Source organism: Cervus canadensis, chromosome 7 (assembly GCF_019320065.1).
Source record: "Cervus canadensis isolate Bull #8, Minnesota chromosome 7, ASM1932006v1, whole genome shotgun sequence".
Taxonomy (NCBI): Eukaryota; Metazoa; Chordata; class Mammalia; order Artiodactyla; family Cervidae; genus Cervus; species Cervus canadensis.
The window spans coordinates 21,423,216-21,437,627 of record NC_057392.1 but is presented as its reverse complement, the minus strand read 5'-3'; the positions used below and the strand labels follow the sequence as shown (position 1 = coordinate 21,437,627).

The 14,412-nt window shown below is 49.7% G+C and overlaps 1 protein-coding gene across 2 annotated transcripts in view; it reads right to left on the bottom strand.

Annotated features, from left to right (window-relative positions):
- AGPAT3 (1-acylglycerol-3-phosphate O-acyltransferase 3) overlaps positions 1-11,560 on the bottom strand; it is an 86,659-nt gene extending 75,099 nt beyond the window's left edge. The window contains exon 1 of one of the 2 annotated variants that reach the window (XM_043474524.1): positions 11,367-11,560. The gene's annotated coding sequence lies outside the window, so the exon portion shown is untranslated. Of the gene's footprint in view, positions 1-8,924; positions 8,948-11,366 lie in introns of those variants that run through there. The other variant, XM_043474526.1, reaches the window with a different exon arrangement.
- Positions 11,561-14,412: the final 2,852 nt, after the last annotated feature.

Genomic DNA, 14,412 nt, shown 5'->3' with positions numbered 1-14,412 from the left:
TATATGCATATATATGTATATTAGATGTATACAATAATAATTGTATATAATAATTATATACAATAATAAATGTATAACCTAAAATCCCCATGCACTTAGAAAATAAAAGTACCTTCCATATAGTTCATGGGTCACAGAAGAGTAATAACCGATATTTAAATGCTCAAAAGAAGAGAAAAGGGTGGCAGAGGATGAGATGGTTGATAGCATTACCGATTCAATGGACATGAACTTGGGCAAACTCCAGGAGATAGTGAGGAACAGGGAGGCCTTGCATGCTGCAGTCCATGGGGTCACAAAGAGTCAGACATGACTTAGCAACTGAACAACAAAAATGCTCCAGAACTGAACAACGATACTAAAGTGAAGTTGCTCAGTTGTGTCCGACTCTTTGTGACCCCATGGTCTGTAGCCAACTAGGCTCCTCTGACCGTGGAATTTTCCAGGCAAGAGTACTGGAGTGGGTTGCCATTTCCTTCTCCAGGGGATCTTCCAGACCCAGGGATCGAACCCAGGTCTCCTACATTGCAGGCAGACGCTTTACCATCTGAGCCACCAGGGAAGCCGAACAATGATACTGCTACACTCCAAAATATACCAGACACAGGGCTACAGAGCCAGGAAGAAATGTTTAACTTTAAATTCTTACGATAGAAATAAAGCTTAAAAATTAAGAAACTATGCTTACAAAAATAACAAAGAAGTTAAGCTTTCAACTCAATAACCTGTGAAGAGAGCACCAGGAAAAAAAAAAAAAAAAACCCAGAAAGAGTAGAAAGAAATGATGACAATGGAAGGATAAATTAATGACAGGAGAACCAAAAATGTGATGGACATGAGAGCTGACTGAGAGTCAGCTCTCTGTAAGCAGCAAGGAAACAGATAAACCTCTGCTGAGATAAATTGAGAAAAAAGAAAAACGAAAACAATTTTAGGAATGAAAGGTGGAGTTTAATGTCAGATACCATGGAGATTAAAAAATTAAGAAAATATTAAGACGTTTTTACCAAGAAATTGACAGTGTTATTGACATGGACCCTGGGGTAGAGAGGTCTAAGATGACTCCAAGGTTCACACCCTTGAGTGTGGGCTGGACCTAGTGACTGGCTTTCAACAAAAAGAATACGAGAAAAGTAGTGGAAGGTGGCTTTCGAGATGGGGTTTACAGCACTGAGTTTTCGACTAGCTGGCTCACACTCTCTGCCCCTCTTGCTCTGATGGCTAACTGCCAGGTTGGACAGAACAACTGGCAAAGACCTGAATCCTGTTGACAGCGTGAATGAATGTGAAGAAGGACCCTTGCCCTGTCTCGCCTTTAGATAAGACTGCAGCCTCGGTGACACCTAGTCACAGCCCATGAGAGGCCTGGGCCTGAGGAGCCAGCTAAGCTGAGCCTGGATTCCTGGGCCACAGAAGCGGTGAGATGGAAAGTGTTGAGAGCCAGGAAGTGTTGGGGTCACTTGTTACACAGCAACAATGCAGGTCACTCCTTAGAAAAATAACCCCAAATCTTATTTTTAAAAGACTAGAAGAGCTGAACAGATCAGTAGCTAGTAAAGGAATCAATCAAAATGTAAAAATCTGTCTACGCAAAAGCCAGGCCCAGGCCAAGAAATGACATAAGGAACACATCGCCTCAGTCTCACGTGGGAGGTAATACTGCCCACTTGGACGATGAGATGAGTGTAACCCGGCCCCAAGTCCACTGGGACAGTGCAACAGAGGACAGTTACAAGTCCTGCACACTTCTAAACAAAGGAGCAACAGATTCTAAACAAAATCTCAACACACCAAGTACGGTAATGCAGTAAAATACATCATGGTCGAGATGGGGTATTTCCTGAAAAGCAGGAAAATCTACTCATGTACTTTTACCACATTAACTGAAAAAAGGAGAAAATTTTATATGATCAGCTCAACACACATGGAAAAAGTCTTTGATAAAGCAACATCTTCAGTCAAATATTCATGACATATGTCTGGAGAAAACCATAATTCAAAAAGATACAAGCACCTCAGTGTTCACAGCACCACTATTCACAATAGCCAGGACACGGAAGCAACCTAAATATTCATCAACAGAGGAACAGATAGAGAAGATGTGGTAGATGTAAACAGTGGAATAGTACTCAGCCATAAAAAGAATGAAATAAGGCCATCTGCAACCACATGGATGGGCCTAGAGACTGTCATACTTAGTGAAGTAAGTCAGAGAGAGGCAAATACCGTATGATATCGCCTGCATGTGGAATCTTTAAAAATGCTACAAATGAACTTATTTACAAAACAGAAATAAAGTTACAGATGTAGAAAACATATGGTTATCAGGGGGTAAAGGGATAAATTGGAAGATTGGAATTTACATATATGAACTATTATATATATTAATAAAATAGATAACTAATAACACCTACTATATAGCACAGGGAACTCTACTCAATATTCTGTAATGGCCTATATGGGAAAAGAATCTAAAAAAGTGTGGAACTATGTGTATGTATAACTGATTCACTTTGCTGTAGACCTGAAACTAACACAACATTATGTATCAATTACACTCCAAAAGAAATTTTAAGAAGAAAGTAGGGGGGGAAAGTATATGTGGTTCCTATTTTTCAGAAAAAAGTCAAATATTTGTATAAACAAGACAACTCTTTTAACTGGAAAGGGGAGTCTACAGAAAAATAAGCATTCTCTCTTCTATTTTTTGTAACTTGTTTAAATGGGTAGGGTAATCTGAGGAGATACAGTAATACGTTGTAACTCCTCCCAGCTACACTATCCCACCCCTTGTAAGAAGTAACCACTTACCCCTTGAGTCTCTTCCCAGTATGTCCTCATTGCAACACTACAGGAGATCTGGGAAGAGGTTCTTACCCGGTCATTCCATATGAGTTGCCCTAAACCCCGCGCTCTCCCCAGCAGTGTCCCTGGGACACAGAGAGCATGCACTGCGGCCGCGGCCATCCTGCCCGTGCGGGAGCACACACCAAGTGCGCCTAGATGTGGAAGCCGCTCTGCAGACGTGGCCGTGCTTCTCTAACTCCCCCCAGCTCACACTCGCACCAGCGCACCTTGGCTCACATCTGTGCCCACACCTGGCCCAGGCACTCTCTTTACATTTTGGCCACCCCGGTGGAGCAGGCCGGCATCTCACCAAGCTGTTATTTTTGCATCTCCCTGATAATCAGTGAAGGTGAGTCTTGAATCTCTTCATCTCTTTATTTCCTTCCATCTGTTAGCTCCTTTGTTCCCAGGAGGAGCAACAGGAAGATTCGGAACTAAGCAGCCTCCATGTTTGTACCAAGACCAAACAGGAAAACTGAGCAGATTCCCTGAAAACCAGGAATAATGACCAAAATGCCCCATCACACTTGCATGCAGTACAGTCCTGACGGCCCTGGCCCAGGCAGCAAAACAGGATGGGACAATGCTAAAGGTGTAAGGAAGAAACGAACACTTCCTGTCCATGCAGAAAATCCCCCAACTCTGCAAATAATTTATAAGAAAAAGAGACTGGCAAGGTGCCTGGGTAGCAATCAATATCCAAAATCAACTCCCTTTCTGCTCAACACCAACAAGAGTTAGAATTTTTTTAAGTAAAAAAATAAATAAAATGTGAAAATACCACTTATAAAAGTAACAAAAATAAGGACACCTGAGGATAAATTTAACCATAAAGTATGCGATAGTGTGCAGAATAGTATGTAGAGAGCTCTAGTAAAAGCCATGTAAGAAGACTGACATTAATGGAGACACACTACCTTCATGGCAGGAAGACTTCATACCACAGAGATGGAATCCAGCCCCCAGCTGATCTACAGAATTGGTGCAGTTTTGATCTAAATCCTTGACAAAGGTTTTCAGGAAACTCGACACACCCGGCGGAGGCTGGGATCAGGACAACTGTACTCTGCATGGGGACAGAGCCCCTACCTGTCACCACCCAGAAGCCACTCCCGAGGGACAGAGGGCTTCAGTGTGGAAACAAACATTCCAACTTCTATAAGACAACACAGGAGAACACACAAGTGATCCCAGGACTTCTCAACTGCATTCAAAAAGTCGAAAAGGTGGATAAACTCTATATTACATTAAGAATTTCTACTCATCAAGACAAAGTAAAAAGACCAGACCCAGCTAAGCAAGACGCCTGAAGCACACATTAGGACAAAAGATTATTATCCTCAATACACAAGGAAATACCTCATACAGAACCATATGCAAGGAATACAGAAGGAAAACCTGTCGCCCAACAGGAAAACAGGTGAAGGACTTCACAGAGAAGGAAACGCATCTAGCAGTAAGTGCAGGGAGATGCTTAACTCCATCTACCAGGAAACAAATCCAGGCCACCACTAGCCACATTCTGTATCCAACCTACTGGCAAAACTTTTAAAAAATACTTACTTGGCACATGGGATCTTTAGTCGGGGCATGCAGGATCTAGTTCCCTGACCAGGGATGGAAACGGGTTCCCTACATCGGGAGCGCCAAGTCTTAACCACTGGACCACCAGGGAAGTCCCTCCACTTGCAAAACTTAATGACAACACCAGGAGGTGAAGAGCAGGTGGGTCCACTGAACACCCTGTGGGTGGCTTTGCAGTAGGAGTCTCCCCTATCTCTCTGCAAACAGCGCAGTGTAGGCATCACTGCCTGGACTTTCCCGCCCAGCGGTCCCCTTCAGAGAACACTAGAGGGCTACACGGCTCCATGTGTGTAACCAAGACGTGTGGACACAGAACATTCTATCAAAGTATAGAGCAAGATTATACTTGGGGGATCATAGCTCAGTTGGTAAAGAATCTGCCTGCAAAAAAAAAAAAAAGAATCTGCCTGCAAAGCAGAGGACCCCAGTTCGATTCCTGGGTTGGGAAGATCTGCTGGAGAAGGGATAGGCTACCCACTCCAGTATTCTTGGGCTGCCCTTGTGGCTCAGCTGGTAAAGAATCCACCTACAACATGGGAGACTTGGGTTCCATTCCTAAGTTGGGAAGATCCCCTGGAGAAGGCAAAGGCTACCCACTCCAGTATTCTGGCCAGAAGAATTCCATGGACTGTACAGTCCATGGGGTTGCAAAGAGTTGGACACAACTGAGCGACTTTCACTTTCAACACTTTCATGGAGCAAGACAAGGAGTGCCTTCTGCTAAATGCATTTGGTATCGGTAAACATTACGTTTTGCAGACTTCATCTTTACATGGACCTTGGGAGGGCCTCCTACAGGCACCTGGAGACACACAGAGTTCCTTTGTTCCCTGACTGACACCTCTCTGGGTACCAGCTTCTCCTTCCCTCCACCCATCCTCACGGAACCCCACCCTGTTTCCAGCAGCCATGCTTGAGATAGGAAAGACAATTCTTTTGGTATTCATCTGGACATGACATCCTGGGGTTTTGTTATTCATCTTTTTGTTTGTTTGTTTCTCTTGCATGCATTTTGTCCTCATTTAATTGGCTCACTGACTTTACTTTGAAAATTACACAAATATTTTAGACAAGAGGTTGTAAAAATAGTGGCCCACAGTCTAAATTCAGGCAGGCACATTTTCCATTTGCCTGCACAGCTTGTTAAAAATAAATAATTGCATATAAAGATCTAGGTTTCTGGCTGGTTTCAGGAGCCGAAGAGCTAGTGACTTGGGTCTCATAGCTGCATGGTATGTCTGCTGGGGGTCCATGGCTGAGGGTCAGAGGCTAGCGGTCACTGGCTGGAGGTCAATGGGGTCAGTGGATGGGGGTCAGGCAAGACATATCTGAGAGAAGAAGCGTACAGTCATCATTCATGTCTGCAAGGCCACCCTAGCCTAGCACTTGTCCAGTCTGTGTTTAGAATTTTCACATATAGCTTTGTTCACCAAAATAGAAACATTTATACCTGATAACAGGCTTCCCTGGTGGCTCAGATGGTAAAGAACTGGCCTTCAATGCAGGAGACTTGGGTTCGATCTCTGGGCTGGGAAGATGCCCTGGAGGAGGGCATGGCAACCCACTCCAGTATTCTCTCCTGGAGATTCCCCATGGACAGAAGAGCCTGGAGGGCTACAGTCCACGGGGTTGCAAAGAGTCGGACATGACTAAGCGACTAAGCACAGCACATACCCAATAACTCATTAAAATTTAAAGAAGCGAAATGCCAGGTACAGAGCACTTGGGGCTCCAGGAACATACCCTGCTGCCTTGGAGCTCGGAACCGAACCGCAGGCCACTGATGCACTTTCTACCAAACGTTCTAGAACTTGAGTAACAGTAGAAAGTGCCCAATTTAGGAAACTGAACACAGCTGCCCCGTGCTCACACATGTGTGCTCTGACCTTTGTTATCTATCTGCACACATCTGCCTCCTCTCATCGCTGGACACCCTTTTTGTACTAGTTCACCACAGCACTCATGTATGGATGAGAGAGCTGGACCATAAAGAAGGCTGAGGATGGAAGAATTGATGCTTTTGAACTGTGGTGCTGGAGAAGACTCTGGAAAGTCCCTTGGACTGCAAGGAGATCCAACCAGATCAAACTAAAGGAAATCAGTCCTGAATATTCATTAGAAGGACTGATGCTGAAGCTGAGGGCTCCAATACTTTGGCCACCTGATTCCAAGAGCCAACTCATTGGAAAACACCCTGATGCTGGGAAAGATCGAAGGCAGGAGGAGAAAGGGACGACAGAGGATGAGATAGATGGTTGAATGGCATTACTGACTCAAGAGACATGAGTTTGAGCAAACTCCTAGAGATAGTGTAGGACAGGAGGGCCTGGTGTGCTACAGTTCATGGGGTCATAAAGAGTTGAACACAATTTAGCTGTTGAGCAACAGCAACACTACTTATTGTAAAGGAGGCAAAATAAAAGCTCAAGGGAACCTACCAGACTGTAGGGCTTTTCCTAAAACTAAACCAAAACTTTGCACGGGCCAAGGGATCATTTTTACTGTCCTTCTACTTCTGTGGAGTCCAAGTCACTAAACGTTGTCTCTGAGGCTGTGACGGCGCTTTGACACACAGATGGCCCTCAAGAGAGAACCTGCTGCCTGGGGGTACAGGGGAGGGGTGCCTGCCATTCCTGGCTGCATGATGCAGGGTGGGGCTGAGGACCCCAGGCTGACCTTCTCAGAGCTGCATCTGAGGCCCATCCTCCCAGACCTCTGACCTGTCCCCCACCCCACCCCACCCCACCCAGGCCAGGTGCAGGATCACCCATCTTCCCCTCCATACAGCTTCCACAGCAGCCCCCTGCAAATCTCCTGCACTTCCCATCTTGACATCCTCCTCTCACGGAACCCCGACAGGTGCAGTCTTCATCCAACAATCTGATTTCTCTTAGTTTGGCGAAAATCGCTGCTAGTGAATTGTATTTTGCAAGGTATACCAATCGATTACTTTCTCTCTGAACCTAAGGATTAGATTACGTGTATCTTCCTAAGAAAAGGTGCATCCATTCATTCACTCACTCAACCAATCACTCCAGTTAGCCTGGGATGACAGTCTAATTATAAACCGAAGCATGAAAAGCATTAACACAATCATCGACACATTCTCCACATTGAGGGTTGACACCCATGGGCTCACAGGCCACTCCCCAACCCTGGAGGTGCACCCATGGGGCTCACAGGTCTCAGGAGAGCAGAACTGGTAAAGGTGTTCCTGCTGTAGCTTTTATGCTGCTCCCAGTAGAACTCACTACTAACCTTCTTGTTGCTGATTTCATTCCCCGCCCACTTTCAGAAAGGAACCGAGGAGCTATATCAATGATGCAAGGCCTTCCTGGGCCACCTGGGGACAGGCGTCTCGGCTGCTGGCGGGCAGCTCCTACCATGAGCGCCCAGCTTCGGTTTTTAGTGCTATGTGATGCCAAGTTCTGCTGCCTGGGAGAAGACTTCTGCCTGTCACAGCATCAAAGGACACATTTCTTTCAGTTTGCTAACACCAGCATCTACAATGTATCCTACCCATGACCTTCTAGCTGTGCTTGGGAAAAGACGTGGCCAATTAAAGCACAGTGTCCAGGGCCAAAGGCCGCAGCCCTGCAGTGGGGACTTGGGCCAACCTTCCCCGGGCATCTGCTCCTCCGCCTCCAAAGAGAAACACAGGTACGGCCGAGAGATTATCTGTGTTTCAGTTTCTGGCTCTTTGCTGGACACAGATAATCAGGGCATGGTGAATTCTTCTAAATAACTAAATAAGATTCTGTACAAGGCTGAACCAGTATTGTGTTTGCCTAAAATCCAGCATTTTGAAATGAGCAATTTAGGGCTTCTTAGGTGGCTCAGAGGTGAAGAATCCACTGGCAATGCAAGAGACATGGGTTTAGTCCCTGAGTCAGAAAGATCCCCTGGAGAAGGAAATGTCACCCCACTCCAGCATTCTTGCCTGGAAAATCCCGTAGACAGAGGAGACTGGTGGGCTACAGTCCATGGGGTCACAAAGAGTCAGCATGACTGAATGACTAAACAACAATGGCAACAATTTAGGATTACTTTTAAGATTATTAGGACGTGGTTTCAGAAACAACAGACTAAGTCCAAGTCATTTCACTTTACAACATGAAGCAACTTATTTAAAACCTCAAGCATTCTTTGGTTAACCAAAAGTAAAATCTATGAAACTTCCAAGCAATTGTTTTATGAAATTGAGTCCAACCTTCCTGTAACTGTACATTTCTCGATGAGAGGACTGAGTAAAGATTCCACGTCATACAGTACAAATCATTAAGAAAGAAACAGATAAAATGCAGCCAACTGCATCCAGTGCTTTGCTCTATAAATATTAATCAGCCGCAACTTGTAACAGTGAAATATTAGAGTTTTTGATGAGGCCCAAGAGAGGAGAGAAAAAGACAGAAGCAGAAGCCACTGCTTTTGCCCCAGGTGGACTCTGACGGAGTCAGGGCCTCACTGGTGACAGCAGGGGTCGGAGTACTAACCTCTGCTGAAGCTGATCTCTGAGTCTGCTCTGCTGGGTCAGGCCGAAGGCGGGTGGAAGGTGTGTGGTTTGGAGTCAAATGTGATTGGACATGTCGACGACACCCTCCCCACTCCAGAAAACCCAGTAAATCCAGCTCTTCTCAAACGCAGTTCTGGTTTTCATTTTCCCTGTTGATAGGGATTTCAACATTTCCCTCCCATCTCTGATTTGACTAGAGATAAAAGTGTTCACAGATGTTTAGCAGACTGATAGGGCTGAGAAGACAGGCGTCCAAGGATCTCAGTTTAGATTCTGGTCATGCCGATCTGTGACCCACTCTTCAGGAGGTCACAGAAAAGCCACGAAACCTCTGGCTTTTCCCAGACCACTCTTCTCCAAGGCTGAAGTGCAATTCAGGGGTGTCATGTGTAAAGGCCTGATCCTGCATATCAGGAGCCACGCTAGCAAACGTGGGAAGCAGAAGTAAAAACAGACAGACCAGGGTCTTCCCTGCTGGTCTGGTGGTTAAGTCTGCCTTGCAACACAGGGGACTGCTTCGATGGCTGGTCGGGGCACTAAGATCCCACACGCCGTGAAGCAAGGTAGTCCATGTGTTGCAACTAAGATCTGATGCAGTCGGATCTTATATAAATGAATAAATAGTTTTTAAAAATCACTTTGGTGGATACAGTTTTTCTAACTTCCAAAATAAACTACGTTCAGTTTGCTTCCCTGGCCCTGGCACCCAGACTCGTGACAGACACACGGACAGTCAGCTGGCCCACCCAGGCAGGGCAGAGTCCTTGCCAGAGGCGGCTCCTAGAACCCACACCCTGGCAACTCAAGTGTCCCCTGGGCCTCTTCCTTCACCTCCTGCCACTTTACCTGCTCCCGTACATTCTCCAGGCCACACTGCTCAGCCTCAAACCTCTGGACAGAGATGCCTGGGCAGGGCCCAACACAGCCAGTCTGCATGCACATGGAACATTTGTCCCCCTCCAAGGCCACAAGGGCCACGAGGCCCTGTGCATGCTGAATCTCAGTCACACTTGCGTGCATTGTGGAAGTCAGCCACATGGTGTGTATGAACCTCAATCACATGTCCTCTTTTTTTATACAATGTAATCAAGAAGGTTCCCTCCTGGCTGAGAAAAGGATACAGAAGTGAGTTGTAACAGGCCAACTCTGAAACTTTGAGGGAGAGGGAGAGTGGAGTCAGGATGGTCTAGAAAAGCGGAAATGATCCAATTAGAGAAAGTTCAGAGTCTCCCTGAGACCCGCCCCCCCCCAGGAAGCTTTTCAACAGCAGAGGAAGCTGATTACCAGCCTGGGGGTGACTACAACCAGCCTGCAGAGCTGTCATTTAGAGCCCCAGGGTTCCCTTGGCCTCTCCCACGGCACACAGCCGCCACACACCACTCAGGATCTGGGGTCTCCAGGTGATTCCACCCTTAATATGGGTGTCAGTTCTCATTCTAGTCAGCCACAAGGCCAGCAGCCCCTTGTCATTTTTCCTTCTCATAAGATCGAATTTCCTACAGAAAGGAACCTAACTGTTCCAGTATTCTCTGAGAGGAGAAAAGTCTGGGGAACCATTTATAAAATCTTTTTCCCTATTTCACCCAACTTCTTTCAAAGTTTAAAGAAAGGAAGAAAGACGAGAGAAGAAGGAGAGACAGAGAGGACCTGCACATTTTTTGCAGGCAGCTTCATCTGCTAGTCATCCTCCCTTCCTCAGACCCCGGGAGGGCAACATCAGGCGTCCCTGGGCCCTCTGGCCGGCTCTGGGGGTGAAGGTGGCTTTCCTCCCAAACGGCTCTTGGATCATTGACCGGCCCCATCACCTGACTGGAACCGTGGAAATTCACAGTCGGCCTTTGGTCCAAACGCCAAAGTCAAATCTGAACGCTCAGCCCCACCACTGCTGCGCTGTCCCACCTGCAGCCCTCCCTCTGGGCCGAGCAAAAAGTGAAACTAACCCGTGGCCGCAGCGCGCAGGGTCGGGGGCGCGCACGGGGTCCCCGTTGCCAGCTCCCCGAAACCCGGCGGGGGCGCGTGGCGTCCACCCGGAGCAGAGGGGCCCAAGGAAGTCCGCGGGGCGAGGGGCAGGGGTGTCGTTCCCTCGCCCAGCCCGGCCGCCCGCCCGCCCCTCCTAGGACGCCCCGGCCCGGGCCGCGCGCCGCCCACCCCGGCCCAGCGCGCCCGGCTGCAGCGCCCCAGGCCGGCCGGCGAGGACGGGGACAGGCTTGGGCCTGGCCGGCGGAGGCCCCGGAGGCTGGGAGGGAACCCACGGCCCGCAGTCCCCAGTTCCGGTCCTCCAGCCCTCCCGCAGGCCCCGCGCCCGGCGGAGCGCAGCCGGCCTGCTGCGCCGCGGGGCCCGGGTGGGGGCGACCCGGGGAGGCAAGGGGGCCCGATCTCGAGCGGCGGGGAGGGGGCCGACCTCGGGGGCCGCGCCGCTCACCTGCAGCCGCCGCCACCTGCTCCTCGGCGCGCGTGGCCCCGGCGTCGCCTCCGCTCCGGGCCGCTCGGTCGCTGCGCTCCGGCCCTGGGCGCGCCCGGCCCTGCGTCGGGCCTCAGCGAGTGCGGCGCCCGCCGCCCCCGGCCCCCATCCCGCCCCGCCCGGCCCGCCGCCCTCCGCCCTCGGCCGCGCCGCCCCGCCACTTCCTGTGCGCGGCGATCCCACAGTTCCGCCGGCGCGCGGGGCGCGGGGACACGCGGGGGGGACACGCGGGGAGGGGACATGGGGCCCGCGGAGGGGACGCAGGGCGGAGACCGGCCGGGGGACGCGGGAGCACTAGGGGCGGCGGGGAGGGAATACGAGGGGGGAGGGGAGCGGGGACACGTGGGGGGGGACACGGGGGGTAAGCCGCGGGGACAGCGGGGGGAACGCGGGACGCAGGGAGACAGGGGGACATGGGGTTGGCGGCCTGGCCGGGCGCCGGCTGTGAAGGGACGGCCGGGGTCCAGTAACGGACGCGGCTGGAGGACCCGGCGGTCTTGGGGCGGCGGAGCACGTGGGTGCGGAACCAGCGAGGCGGTGGAGGGCGGGATTGGGGGTGGAGGGAGGGGACCCGTGGGGGGCACGCAGGGCATGCGTGCGGGGTGGGCCTCGGGTCAGGGGGGCTGCACGGTGGGGGCGGGGCACACGGGGTGGGGGAGACAGTACCACGGACAGTGCTGACCGCGTGGACGCCCCCTCCCCCCAGGGGCCCGGCGCGGGTACGGGGCGCGGGGGGGGAGTGTGTTACCAAGAATGAAGCCCCCCCGCCCCCCTCTCCCCGGTCCACGGTTGCCGCCGTGGGGGGGTCACGGGGGCTGTGGTGGGGACCGTCCTGGGAGCCACTGTTCCCACTGGTTTCAGACCCAAGTGGAGCCCCTTTGACTTATTTACAGTTGGCTCCCGGCTGGCAACCTTGTATCCTTGTATCCGCTTTTGACCATGGAGGAAGCTTCCCTGAATGGGGGTGGGGTTTGCCAGGGGGGCCTTGGATCCGGCCTTGCTAGCCCAACCCCTCCCCGGTGGTCACTGACACTGTCCTCCCCTGGGAGGAGAACCACCAGAGCAGTTGGACAGGGCTGCCTGCGTCCCCTCAGGCACCTGGCCCAAGGGAGCGGCCAGGCTGCACAGAGGCAGAGGGTCGTCATCATCGCGGTGTCCTCCCAGTCCATGCTTCCATGTGGCCTGCCCTCTGCTTGAGTCCCCACGTCCAAAGTGGACCTCCTGAGCTTGGAGGAGCTTCATTTGAAAACTGCTTACAATACCAGGTGCTGTTGCTGTCTGCTGTGCCTTATTTTAAGCCTCCTCAAATTATTTCAGAAAACACCAACTAAAATAAAATAAACAGACCTGCACCTGTTCTACTCACAGTCCCTTATCCTTGAAAAAGGAGATGTGTTTGCAATGTTCATGCGAATTTAGTACCTGTGAAGCCTGGGTCCTTGCACTGCCACCTGGACGCTACAGTTGAAGCTCCACAGGCACCTACAGATGTGTGTCCAGGGGGCTGTGACACAGCATGTATTTACAAAAAAAAGTAATAATAAACCTGAAACAACCAACAAGACACCTCACTTTAAAAAAAACACAAAACTCTGAAGTGTTCATTTAGCTATATTTTTCTTTTAAAACATTAAAATTGTAACTGATTCTATACGTGCTGACAGTACATAATCTCTGAGATTTAGACAAGATACAGAGCATTAAGTATCTGACCATCCCTTTTCTGTATCAGAAGCAATGGATGAATATACACATTCAGAAAACTCCTGGAAGGAGAAACAAACTGTTGTTGGCTGTGCTGCAGTGAACTAGTAGTAAAGTTTAAATATATCATACCCACACACTTTATAATTACTTTTTAAAAACTGGATAAAATGTACCTCATCATTTGGACATTTGTGCATATATGTGCTAAGTTGCTTCAGTCACGTGCAACCTTATGGACCGTAGCCTGCCAGGCTCTGCTGTTCATGGAATTCTCCAGGCAAGAGTACTGGAGTGGGTTGCCATGCCCTCCTCCAGGGGATCTTCCCGACCCAGGGATCAAAGCCGCATCTTTTATGTCTCCTGCATTGGCAGGTGGGTTCTTTACCATGAGGGCCACCTGGGAAGCCCTTAGACATTTAATGCCCCCTTAATAGTTACTCTGAGATTTTAGATCAACTCAAAACACCATATTTGTCTCAACAGCATAAATTGTCGGCAATCTAATCTATATTCAATGGGAATCTATGATCACTCAGACCCCAGCTGAACAGAAATTTGCCCCTGGGAAAGCTCAGCTGAACACGCGAACAGGGTAAACATATAAAAGGAACTTGAAAGTGAGTGGAGCAGACCTGAGCTCCTGCTTGTGTTACCGGGAGATGTGGTCACCACTAGGGTTTACTGAGAGCCGTTATTTCACCTCCTTATCACAACAAGGCCACTGCTCTCATCCCATTTTACAATCGCAAAACTGAGGCCCAGCAAAGCTGCCCAACTTTTCCACAGGTGCACAGCCAGCAGCAGAGCCAGCAGCCTGGCTCCAGGCCCCAAACCACCCACAGGGACGGAGCTTCTCAAGAGTGCAGTAAGGGTGCTATCTTGCTAGGAAAGAAACTCAGGTCCCCGGCCTACTGAATTAAAATGGGGAAAGGATGAGTCTCACCTAGAATATTATGTATTATTATGCTTTATAATTATTATGTATTATTATGCTACATAAGGTATGTAGCGAGAGGTGGGGGGATTTTTGCCATGAATAAGCCAAGAGAAAGTAGGGGCTGAGCACTGAAAATGGGTATGAGCCAGGCTCTGGGAGAAGGACTGTCCCGGTCGTTATCTGCTCTAATTCTTAGAACGAACTTGCTGGCATACCATGTCACAGAAAAGGAAACTAGAGCCTGAGAGGGGATCCCAAATCAAATGGCAGACAGCTGCTCACCCCAGGCCCAGAAGGGATCTTTCCAGCTCTGAGACAGTCTCATTGGGACCCTTCCTGTCAAGCCCAGCTCAGGAGCCGGGA